The sequence below is a fragment of the Cimex lectularius genome, unplaced genomic scaffold (genome assembly GCF_000648675.2).
Source record: "Cimex lectularius strain Harlan isolate CLEC.00 unplaced genomic scaffold, Clec_2.1 scaffold75, whole genome shotgun sequence".
NCBI classification, from domain to species: Eukaryota; Metazoa; Arthropoda; class Insecta; order Hemiptera; family Cimicidae; genus Cimex; species Cimex lectularius.
Genome location: NW_019392758.1, coordinates 1781214 through 1794270, shown reverse-complemented (window position 1 = coordinate 1794270; position 13057 = coordinate 1781214). Strand labels below are relative to the sequence as shown.

At 36.9% G+C, this 13057-nt stretch overlaps 1 protein-coding gene across 5 annotated transcripts in view; it reads right to left on the bottom strand.

Moving 5' to 3' along the window:
- The window catches only part of LOC106661155 (putative epidermal cell surface receptor), a 97533-nt gene that overhangs the window by 37322 nt on the left and 47154 nt on the right, over nucleotides 1-13057 (bottom strand). The gene's annotated exons all lie outside the window — the stretch shown is intronic.

The following is a 13057-nucleotide window of genomic DNA, read 5'->3' as shown; positions in this document are numbered from 1 at the left end:
CAGGTATTACCCTTTTTTTGGTACGAGGACACAGGGCAGAGGAGCAACAAGGAATCCAAGGAAAGTTCGATGAGGACACTTACCTGACCAGAACCCTTTTGCAGATACCAAACTGTCACAAGTAGATCCATCAGACAATGGGCTTAAGAATAATTCAATAGAATTTTATTTTAGGGCAGAAACAAGCGAAAAATTATCACAAAGAAAGAGCTTAGGAGAAACTAACGTCAGAATTACCAAACCTAGGATGTATTAAGTATAGAATGATTGTAGGATTGCTGACTGATCATTGCAGACTCCGTAGGCATATGTAAAGACTCAGAGCAACAAAAACAAGCAGATATCACAACGAAGAAGAAGAAACAGCGGAACATATTATCTGTTGTAGGAAAGACGTGCTTCTGGGATAAAAAGCCTGAGATTAATGAAGAGCTGTAGATAATCAGTACTCATAATCAACTGTAGATACTGCACAATAGACCAATATTGGTTGTGATGCCTAAGTTCGTAAAGAGCCTCCATTTAATCTCATCCTTAACCTTACAATCTTAACAGAGAAGAGAAACACATACCGACCCTAAAATATTCTACGATATAAATTGCCAAAAACGTAGATACATCGGACAATGGGTTAAAAAGAAGTCCTCGATTCATGGGCATGTGTTCCAGGGCCGAGGCATGCGAAAAAGTCATCAAAGGGCAAAAACTAACGGTAAAACTATATACCTAGGCTATACTAAAACTGGAATGATTGTAGGACTGCTGATGGGCACTGCAGACTCCGGAGGCATATGTGAACACTCAGAAAGCTCAGACTCGCAGCAGAAAGAAGCCAGATGTTGCCGGAAAGAAGAAAAATAGCAGAAGACGTCTTCTGTTGGAGCAAAGGCATGGAGGCTGAGTTTCCTACTGCACAGAAGTCCTTAAAAGCTTTGGCATCTCTAAACGCTTAAGCTTAAGCTTAACTAGATAATAATAAATACTGCACAATAGACCAATATTGGTTGTGATGCCTAAGTTCGTAATGAGCCTCCATTTAATCTCATCCTTAACCTTACAATCTTAACAGAGAAGAGAAACACATACCGACCCTAAAATATTCTACGATATAAATTGCCAAAAACTAGCTCTAGATAATAATGGATATCGCCCAATCAACCAATTAGTTGGGATGCGTAAGTTCGTAAAGAGGCTGATTTTAACCTTATCTTATATCTATCTATATATCTTTTTAGCCTTACAGTTCTAACAGTAGTGAGGACATCTATCGGCCTTGAACCGTTCTGTGACTTTTTTAACGACAGCAGAGGTCATATCAACTTATCAACCTTCTGCGTACCGCTTTGAAAAAAAGCCCATTTGTAAGTATGACGGGTTCAAATGCAGGACCGCTGAATTCTGCGACATACCAAATTGCCAGGGATCAGCGGAAACAATCCTGTGAAAATAATGCTAGGAAGAAGAAAAAACAGAACATATCCTCAGAAAAAGCCTCAAGCTAAACAAACATCCTAACCTTTAGTTTCTAGCCTTAACCTCATAATTTTGCTGGACACAAGTTTCAGTCTTTTTATCTGTCTCCATAATCATAGTGACTTGTTGGTATATGTTATGGATTTAGCTTTTCTTTTCCAGTGAGTAGAAACCTTCTCCTTAATACGCCTTCACCATATAATATGTATTGCGGTTTTCTTTTCTTCATGGCAGAACCTACGACCTAAATCTTCCCCCCTCTCACGTTATGTTCAAATTGTGTAGTTTTACCCTTTTTATGGAAAGATAATGATGAGATATGGTAGTGGAAAGATTCGATGAACACACGCTGATATATGCTGGTCACTTGGGCCTGTCTATTCTCGCTTGTTTGCATGTCACTCAACCGAGTTTTAACGCCATCTTCAATGATGAACTTGTTGCATTACAAATTTTGAATTTTCTGCAGTTGCTTTTGATATCTGAGTATTGCCGTTCTAGTTTTTTTTCCGCGCTAAGGAATCCTGAAAATGCTCTTTTAGTATTTGTGTCAAAGGCGAAAATATCGTCGAATAGTATTTGAAACCGTTTGCTCCGAGTTAGGACATCCGTTCGATGCTGTTGCAGACATCTGGAAATACCAAATTACGACATTTTCCCGAGAAAGAGTCAAATCACGTTCAATTACTATCGATGACGATTTTACTTAGTCCTTTCAGTTTTATATTTTTTTAAAGAGACGGTTTGAGAGATCCTTTTCGAAGGGCCGATTTCGCCCGAAGTAGGTAGCCCCTCTCACTGAAGAAATCGCGATTAATCGCCCCCCAAGGCCTCGTCCGTCTATCTGCATATCTGGGATCTTCTTCGGCCCGTGGAATCTTCGGCTTTCACGTCTGTCTGGAAAGGCATTCGGCCCCGGAAATGAGTAATGAGCTGTGCAACAGGTGTAGCCCGTCGACGATCCTGTTTTGTTGTCGACTCGCCTCTTCTTGAACCTCGAGAGTAAAATGTAGCGAGTTATCCGAATTGAAAAAAAAACTTTCAGGTTCCATGGGTACGTTTTCAATAATCTAATCAATTGCAAAACCTTTTTGATAACCTGGGAAAACTCTAGAGTTAATATATTCCGTCATGATCATATTATTTATTCTTCCCTGGAGTTTTAAAAACTCATATTCAATTTTTATTGCACAAATTCGCCTCATAAAATTATTTGAGATTCACTCATTTCTTTGGTAGAGCTTTTGGAGAATACGTCATGCTTCCTCAGGACTATGTAGGTTAACAAATATGGCCATCCATTCACCATTTTGATACCATTTAATTAAAATTTAATAAAAAATTGAAAATCTATAAAATTAGAGCTACCAACATTGCAGATCTACATTACATAAAGGTCCTGTCAGACATTGTGAACAATAATAAAATTGCCTCCTTTGGACACCAGAGCATACAGGGCAGAGGAGGTCTATAAATTGGCCCAGGCAAGTTCAATGACACCTATCGACCCTGCACGCTTCTTTGCCGCAAAAGATATGACTAAACTCCAACGCGACCTAAGTCCTACCTAAGGTTCTGGGGATGCCTGTAGATATGTGCTCTTTAAGATGGTCAAACAATAAGACCGAATATTATCTAGAGCTGGTAGCTATGGTAATAAACCAAGGACTGAAATTCATCTAAGACTTGGGCCTATATACTGCCTTTCTGGTGGAGACTGTAGCTATTGAACACTGTGCCAGGGAGAAAAAAAGCTGGATATTACTCGAACTGCCAGGCCACACTAAAGGTAACCTTTTTGGGATTAGATCATATATTTGGGACAGCAACAAAATTATTTCCAAAGAATACACAAGACAGAGTGGCAACGGGAAGACCGATAAATTGGCCAAGGAATGTTTCACGAGGATACCTATCAGCTCTGAACCTTTTGCGACATACCAAATGCCGAAAACGTAGATACATCAGAGAACGGGTTAAGAATAGAAATGTATTTCTGGTCAGAGAGACAAACGAAAAAGCATAACAAAGAAAGAGCGTAACAACAATTAACAGCAGAACTAAACCTGGGATGTATTAATACTAGAATGGTCGTAGGACTGCTGACTGAATACTGCAGACTCCGGAGGCATATGCAAAGATTCAAGCAGTAGAAATAGCAGAAATGAGCCATATTGAACACTGTGCCAGGGAGAGAAAAAAGCTAGATATTGTTCGAACTGCCAGGAGGCACTAAAAGTAACCTTAAGGTTAGATGATCAAGGGACTATAACAAAATTAACCCTAAAGGGTAAACAGGGCAACGAGAAGACCGATAAATTGACCAAGGAAGGTTCCGTGAGGACACTAATCATGAATTTTGCCTACCCGACTATGATGGCGTCGGCAGAAGGTTGAGGGGATGCGTATCTGGTCGAATATCGAATTGCCCAAAAGTCGATAGATCGTAAATGCTTTAAGAATAATTAAGATTGCATCCCAGGTCTGAGATTGGAATGTTCATTAAAGTACCATTGAAGAGCCAAGGACCAATTAGGTCTGGAATGATAATTGACAATGTATACTCCAGAGGAATATGTGTAAACACGATCTGAAGAATATACACGACCTTAACATAGTTTTGGGATCTGACAAAAGCCCCAAAGAGCTCAAAATAATAATGAAGATTGCTCAATAGGCCAATTTTGATAGCGTTGCTATGGTCAAGAGGATGACTTCTTCTAACATTAAGCATAAAAACGCATGGGAGCGTGCGTTATCCTGGTTGAAAACTACTCACTTTAATAGTTTAGATTATGTGAAGCATACTATAGAATTAACGGTTTGGTTGGGCGAAAGAAGCATTATTATATATAAAGCACATTCCAAACGCACCAAATGCACAATCTTCTTGTGATGTAAACCTGCTTTTGTAGTCGTTAACGGTGTGTTTTTGCATTTTTCTCAGGATTTTGTTCTGGACGTTGTTGTAAATGATCCACTTTTCATCCTCAGTTTTCAATCTTTTTAAAAATGGGTTAAAATTGCGTTTTAGAAAAGAAACGCAGAATGAGATGCGGCCCAATAAATTTTTCTTTCCGACATACATATCAACTTTGATATGTATGGGTTGAAACACTTACTAATGAGATATTTTAAATGTTTGTAATGACTCATGTCGTTGATTTTAGTTTATTGGTGACAAAATGTTGATATTTGTTCATCTTCAATGGTTGAAGGACGATCTGAGCCGAGCGATAAAAAGCACGGTCCATTCGGTTATGTTTAACAACAAGCTGACAGTTACATTAAATGCAAATCGGCCTACAGGATGTTTTAAAAAAAGAGAAAAAACTCCAATCTCTCCAAGGAAGGTCGTCACAACAAGATCAGTAGTGCAACAATATTCTAAAACGGGTAAAGGAAGCTGAGACCGGTTTTGAAAATGGGTGAAAAATAACAACCTCCAAGTGTTTTTTCCCATTAGGCGCAGAAATTCGAAAGATCCTCGTGAAACGTGAGAGACTGTAAATTACACGCGGGGGGGGGGGAAGACATTTGCGGTTTTCCGCGTTGATTGACTGCCGGACACGAAAATAAAAGGTTGCCTGTGTTTTGTTTTTGTTTTTTAATTTTGTATACACTCGATCCTTCTGGAGGTATTCCGCTTGTGTCCTGACAATGCAAACAACCAATCAATAAACAAATAACCTATCGTTATTATACTGAATGAAACAGATTGCCTATTATTTTCGTATTTTTAGATTATCCCGATGTAAGTAGGGTAGTATCTCGTGTTTTGACAAGAATCATCATAAATTTTATGAACTGGTCAATGGAACGTCAGCTGCACCTCGGGGTAGAGTTGCCCCAGGCAGGGACGAGCGAAACCCCACGGATCTCTCATTACTAAACCTTTTAAACATGGTAATGACAATTAAATTTTGTAATTAATATTTATATGGTTTTCTAAGAAGCCAACTATTTTATAATTTTAAAAAATTCTCAAATATAAAGGACTTTACTTTACATGCTTAAATGTCGTACCATCTCCTAAGTTTTTAATTGCTTTAAAAATTAGTTAATTTGAAATTAAAAAGATTTTGTTTGAAATTTAAAAAAAAAGTATAATTTGAAAATAAAAATAAGAGATTTGATCTTAAAAAGGGTTAATTTGAAATTAAAAATGCTTAATTTGATCTTAAAAGCTGTAATTTAGGTTAGAGGGTTAATTTGAAATTAAAAAGATTTTGTTTGAAATTTTAAAAAAGTATAATTTGAAAATAAAAATAAGAAATTTGATGTTAAACAGGGTTAATTTGAAATTAAAAATGCTTAATTTGATCTTAAAAGCTGTAATTTAGGTTAGAGGGTTAATTTGAAATTAAATATAGTTAATTTGACGGGGAAAAAGCTATAGATAATGCTTTCATAAAATAAAGAGCAGAAACAAAGCACCACTGCCCCAACAAATCTGCATATTCGATCATGAGGAATATCAGATCAAATTTGATTTGATTTAAAATGGGTTAATATCAAATCAAAAAGGGTTGATTTTACGATAAAAATGGTTAATTTGAAGTTTAAAAGGGTTAATTTGAAATTAGAAGATTTGTTTTGTAATCAAAAAGGGTCAATTTTAAGATGAAAATGGTTAATTTGAAATTAGAAAAGGTTAGTGTGACTGACAAAATTGCTGTAGATAGTATTTTCATAAAACAAAGAGGAGAAACAAAGCACAACTGCCTCGACAAACGATTTTGATTATGAGGAATATCAGATCAATTTTGAGTCGAAATTGTGATGATGTCGGGCAAGAGATGATGAAAAGAACGTAGTCTATTGGTTTTGGCTGGACGTCAAGCCATTCGTTAACTCAAAGTCAAGCTAACAGATAATTTCTTTTGTAGTCTACGGTATTAAGAAACTGTGGTTCGGCAGTTTTCAAACTGAAGATGGCGAGAAGACGAAATGCTTATGACAGACCAAAATAATCGAAAACAACCGTAATAATCGTAAATGATGGAGAAGAAAACTACGACAAAACTGCATATCCGATCAATTACTCCAGTTTGTATGCTGATGATGAGGTGGCAAAAAATTATGAAAAAATCGTAATCGATTGGTTTGGGCTAGACATCATGCCGTTTGATAACTCAAATTCAAGTCAACAGAAAAGATAAATGTAGGATTTTCTTTTCGATACTGCGGGATTGTGAACGAGTAGTTCGGCCGTTTTCCAACTGAAGATGGCGTGAAGTCGAAACGCGTATGACATACGAAAATAATGCAAAACTACCAGACTACAAAATAATCATAAAAGATGGAGTACAAAACCACGACTGTTTCGACAAACCTGCATATCCGATCAATTACTCCAGTTTGTGTGCTGATGATGACGGGAAAGAAATGGTGAAAAAAGCCTAATATATTGGTTTAGGTTTGATGTCAAGCCTTTCGTTTACATAAAAAAGTAATATAAGAATAAAGATAATTGTGGGGTTTTCTTTTGGATTCTGCGGGATTATGAACCTGGAATTTGGCCGTTTTCCAACTGAAGATGGAGAGAAGACGAAACGCGTCTGACAGACTAATGGAAAACTATCACGCTGCAGAATACTCATAAAAGATGGAGTACAAAACCACGACTGGTTCTACAAAACGTTTATCTGATAAATTACTCCAGATTGTGTGCTGATGATGACGGGGCAAGAAATGGTGAAAAAGCGTATTTGTTGGTATAGACTAGACGTCAAATCGTTCGTTAACTGAACATACAAGAAAGATAATTGTTGGAAAATATCCTTGATGAATTATTTTTATTCATATTTTCAAATTAGTCTTAATTTGGTATACCGATTTCGTTTCATTGCGATGTTTTCATTCCCAATGCCAAATAATTTAAATTGCTCCCTTGATGAAATGATTATCGACCCTGGATGTCATTCCGTTTCCTTTTTTAATTTTGACGTTCCGGAAGTGGTAAAGCGTGACTACGCAGAAATAGAATCCGCCGTCTCCAGACAAAGCGCGGCCGGAAACGAGGACAGCAGCCAACTAATAGCCGACATCCATGAGATAGCACGAGCCATGTACCATTTTCCGCAGCCGGAGGCCGAAGCGGCTTTCCAACTCAATTAATTCCTTTCGATTCGAGAAAGGCAATTTCACCCATCGAACGGGGAGATTTACAAACAAAACTAAAAAGCTCAAAGGAGTAGAAGGATTTTGAAAATTGTCGATAAAGGAAGGCCGTGGGGAAAAGCGTTCAACAAAGAATTTGTGCAACGGTTACACAACAAAATAGACGACGAGCGTGGGTTTAAATTCACTTTAGCTAATTCTCTTTCTTCTACAATTAAAGCTCAGTTCCTTTCCCTTTGACACAGATTAACACCTGGAAATCGGCACAGTATGAAACAGACAGTGTAGATACTTATCAGCTTTTCCCACAATCAATGAGCTTATAATGTAATAAATATACGAAAATCAAGAGGGAAAAAATTTGATTTGGAGCGAAAAGTAAATATTCAGAACTTGGAAAATGTGCCTAATAAAAATAAAACCGCTTTTTAATAATCCTTATTAATTTGTATAAAAGCCTTTAACAGATTTTAAGCATGAAATTAATGATTTTACATAGAATAGGAGGTGAAATGCTTCATGTTAAGAAAAATTAAAAGATCTGTAACTAATTAGTTTAGACATTTTATTAATTAATTTCAATCAGCTTTCTATAAGTATTTGTGCCAAGAGAAATCCTGAAGGACTTCAATCGGGCTGCTTGGTCATATCAGCCCAAAATATATGCAGTTTGTTTTCTTTCTTCTTTATTCTTTATTCTTTCCTGTTTATACACTGACTGGCAAAAAATTCCGCTCTCTTGTAATACAACTTCATTTGTCTATACATTTATATATTAATCAAAGTTTCACGTTTTTTAACGTTAGTAATTGAGTCTTTATCTAAAAAAAGTAAAAAAAAAAGTAAATTGCTAAGGAAAATGAAAACATTAAAAATAAATAAATTGTTTTAAATTTGTTTTAGATTTTTAATTAACATTTCAATATCACGTATTTCCTCCTCTTGCCTCGAAGACGCCTCGGCATATTTTCCACCGGTCTGGAAATGTCTCTTTCCTGGAGGTTATACCATTCTTCACGCCCATCTGGCGATCGTAGAGCAAATCTACACTCATCTGTAAAACGTATAGCAGAACATTCGTCCGTCGTTCTCGGGCAAATGGGAGCCGTGCAACTCTGTGTATTCTGGTCAATTCTGGTCCTCTTACGGGACGAAAAGCCATCAGTCTTCTTCGAGCAGTGCGTTCAGAAATTTGGACACCTCGAACTTCCTGGAGCTGATGAATCTCTTGAGCAACAGTAAGGTTTTGCAAAATGCTCTAAGTCAAAAAACGGTCATCCTGTGGTTCTATTACCTAGGGCGTCCAGAACCGGGCTTTCTATGGTAGGACGCAGGGAACTACGATGGCAACAGCTCCATACCTGATGGAACGACCATCATCAACAGTGCCACACTACGCATAACATCCTCAGCACTAAGCGGCATTTTTAAGTTTAAAAATTCCCCTTAAGAAAACAAAGATGAAAGCTAAACAGTTTATTGCTTCAGAATTCAAATGAGACTGAATAAACATTTTAAATTCCGTAAAAATTAAACATTGAAAAATCCTTTATCCTTGTTTTGGATTAAGGATTAATTGTGTTTACATCTAATTGATAGTCCCAATTTAAAACATAGCATAAAAAATATTTATTGATAAACACAATGAGACAAATCAAGGGAAGAATTTTCTATTATCGAGAAAATTTAAAAAAAAAAAAGTCAGTTTATATCATTCACTCAATTAGGGTGGTGCTATATAGCTCGATATTCCTTCATCACCCTTTACGCCTATTATTTAACCTAATTGAGGGTTAATGTGGTATTCAATATTCCACCATCGGATATCGCACACTACACATTCACGCTACTAAATACATTCACTCCCCATATACAAAACGAGATAACGGAGGTTTAAGTTTTATTATGTTGGACTTTAAAAATAATTTTTCTTACAATTATATAATTAATGTAATTAAGAGTCGTTGGGTACTCGATATGCCACTATCAGCACTCTCAAAGTACGCAGTCACGCTAATAAATACAATTAGTCTTAATATACAAAAGCGATAACAGCGAAATTGGCACAGGGTACCCAATAGTCACTGCCGTGCGCAAGCAGCACAGTACTAATTACAGGTAGCATTCCTACATGCTCTCTATATGGATCCAATGAAATCCATTCAATTAAGTGAAAGTATGGACACATAAGCGGGGTTTGGCCCAAAAGTGTGACAACCTCGCGTGGCTTATTCTTAATCGGGTGAAGATGATCCCTCTCCTCCAATTCAGATCATCCGAAAAACTATGGACCGAACTACAGAGGCCTCCTTCTCTCCGACCCACTGATCCTGAAGTTTTCTTTTGATTATATATTTGTTGAATTTTTAGCGTCTGAGGGCCGGATAGCGGTGATCTGGAACAGAGGTTGGGATGGGACCCTCAAGACCTGTGTGTCCGGGCACCCAGACAACCACGACCATTTTGCCGGACGATCCAGATGAGAACATTTTTCCAACAATAGCACGACTAAAAGGTCCAAGAGGACCTGTTATGCTGTTTCTTCGTGTTCTGATCCCTGTTTATACATTTGCTTCCGGAGTCTGCAATGTTCAATCAGCACTCCTGTAATCATTCCAGTCTTAATACATCTTAGGTTTAGTAGTTCTATCGTTATTTGTTGCTATGCTCTTTCTTTGCTATACCTTTTCGCCTGTTTCTGTCCAGGAATATATTTCTATTCTTAAACCAATGTCTGATCTATCTACGTTTTTGGCATTTGGTATGTCGCAAAAGGTTCAGGGGTGATAGGTATCTTCGTGGATCATTCCTTGGCCAATTTATCAGTGTCCCCTTCCGAACATTTAAATGCTCTTTTTAAGGCTACTTGAGTCCCCGCATTAACATGTCAATTGTGGCTCTAGCCTCTCCCTGTAAGATATGTTGTGGTGTTGGTGAATTCAGGAAGACTTTTAGGGCAGCAGTGGTGATCGTTCTGCGGTATGATGAACTTGTAAGTTGGTCTTTTCCGATCTCACTGGCCCTCCTACCTTCTCATTGCGGCGTTTCGCCGTCTTTAGTTGTGGCTTATGCCGTCCGGGGTAATCGGAAACGATCGAACGTTCTAAAAAAATTATTTGCTAGGGAATTACACACTGCTCTCCCGAGCCCAGTGGATAATGTTATATGATAGGCATGGTCTTGGTAGCATAGATAAACGATTCTTATCAGTTATTGCTGTAGTAAAAAGACGAAGAAGTCAGCCGTGATTTAATTGTGTTGTTGGTCGATCCCCCAAGAGGTAGAAGAACCCCTTCCGAGGATTTGTTTAGTCTAGACGAGAGAAACGATTTGAATTGCACGCATAAAACACGGATTAGGCTTGACTAGGGTTGGGGTCGTGAAAATATTCCCTTAGCACGTGTCATTAGGCAGGTGTTGTAAAATGAAGGGGCGATTTGACTCTCAGCACTAAATTCCTTATGAGTAATGATCGGTCATTAACGAAGCTGAAACAAAGAGAACTGTTTCGACTCGCTCCACTTCCGTTAGCACATTTCTCCCAGTTTTTGCCGAGTGTTCATCGCTGCCCTGAAAGGTTTTTCGAGTTATTAATGAAGGAGGGTTTAGTGGATGAAGGCCGAAAATACGCTAGTCGAAGAGGTTTATTCTGTAGGATCCACCCTCCTTTCTTCGATCTTTTTCCTTAGCGCCGCTCACCTCGCTGTGTTTCGAAATGTTAAAAGATCGTGATCTGTATGTTGAACAGCAAATTCTCGTTATGGAAGAGAAATTCCAGAAAAAGTGCAACCTCAAGCTCAGAGACGTGGAAAAGGTGAAATAGGGACTCGAGAAGCCAGCAATTGGAGTGGATCCACAAATGGATCGAGTATTTATTCTTTACATTCACTTTCTCCGTACCCTTTCCTCTCGGACAAATAACCATCGATCACACTATTTCTCCTTCCTACAATTCCATCCAGGAGGAACATCCTTGTGAATAAACAGTTTCTTCACTACCAACACCCACAAAAGAATATTTAATCCTAACAAAACAAATAATTTCGTATTCTCTATCAAAGAGTGAGANAGTGAGAGAGAGAGAGAGAGAGAGAAGAGAGAAAGAGAAAGAGAGAGGAGGGAGAAAGAGAGAGAGTGTGAGAGACAGACAGACAGCCAGAGTGAGGAAAGGACGAAGGATATTTATCTATAGATCGTTTGATTGGTGGTTTTATTTATTCACGCAAAGTTAGGATTTTCGAACATTTCTTACACATAACGTGCGTGAGTTATACCTTTTAATTACACATAAATATATTATAATTTAATTAATCAATTAATTATACAAAAAATTTCATTTCGAAAAAATTGTGTATAATTAATTGAGTAATTATATAATTAAGAATAAGCTGATAAAATAATTAAAAAGTTTGTATATTATAATTTACTCTCAATCTTCTTTACAATTTATTTTACAATAATATTTTATAAAAAAGGAATTTTTTTTAGAATTTTAATCTAAAAATTTGACAAAAAGAGAGAGAGATAGAAAGAGAGAGAGAGAGAAAGAGAGAGAGAGAGATAGAAAGAGAGAGAGAGAGAGAGAGAGAAAGAGAGAGAGAGAGAGAGAAAGAGAGATAGAAAGAGGAGAGAGAGAGAGAGAGAGAGAGAGAGATAGAAAGAGAGAGACAGAAAGAGAGAGAGAGAAAGAGAGAGTGAGAGAGAAAGAGAGAGAGAGAGAGAGAGAGAGAGAGANTTATCTCGGTCTTTTCTGAGTCTCCTTTCATCTGTCATCCATTTTGAAAGAATTTTTCGTTTTTTTACTTCTGCCAGTGGAGCAAATTTAGCAAAGCGTTACGTTACGTCGATCAATATCACTTAATACATATATTAATATAATAATAATAATAAAGGAACATAAATGTACTTAATAAAAAATGAACAATACAGCTTCGATTCTCTGTCTGCCGGATACATATATTGATCGCTAATCAATTTATTTGAATGCTCATTTAAAATTTCTTTGTTTGTTTATTTATTTATCCTTGTAATTTCTTATATAATTTTTTCCCTCTATAGATTAGAAGCATGCTTAATAGGATTATAGGTACGCATTAAATTAAATCGTGTTTTCACAACCCAGGACATAGATATTGTCCATAAGAGCTAATCACTTCAATTCTTCACACAATAACATCTCTGTCATTTGTATGATGGCTCTTTCAGTTGTAATATACGTATATTATGAGTTCTTGCTCGTAAGAACGTTTTATACTGATTTTCACTTAGTACGTCGCATAATATTATTACATTTTCATAAAATGGTAATAATGCTGATATTATATTAAATACTTGATCTAAATTTTTTCCTTTTGGAGGACCATAAATTATTCCGACGACTAGCTTTTTTTTCTTGTTTATCTGACTAATTCAATAAAGAGATATTCTGGGTATATTTTGTATTTTGGTTTTGAAGTAAACA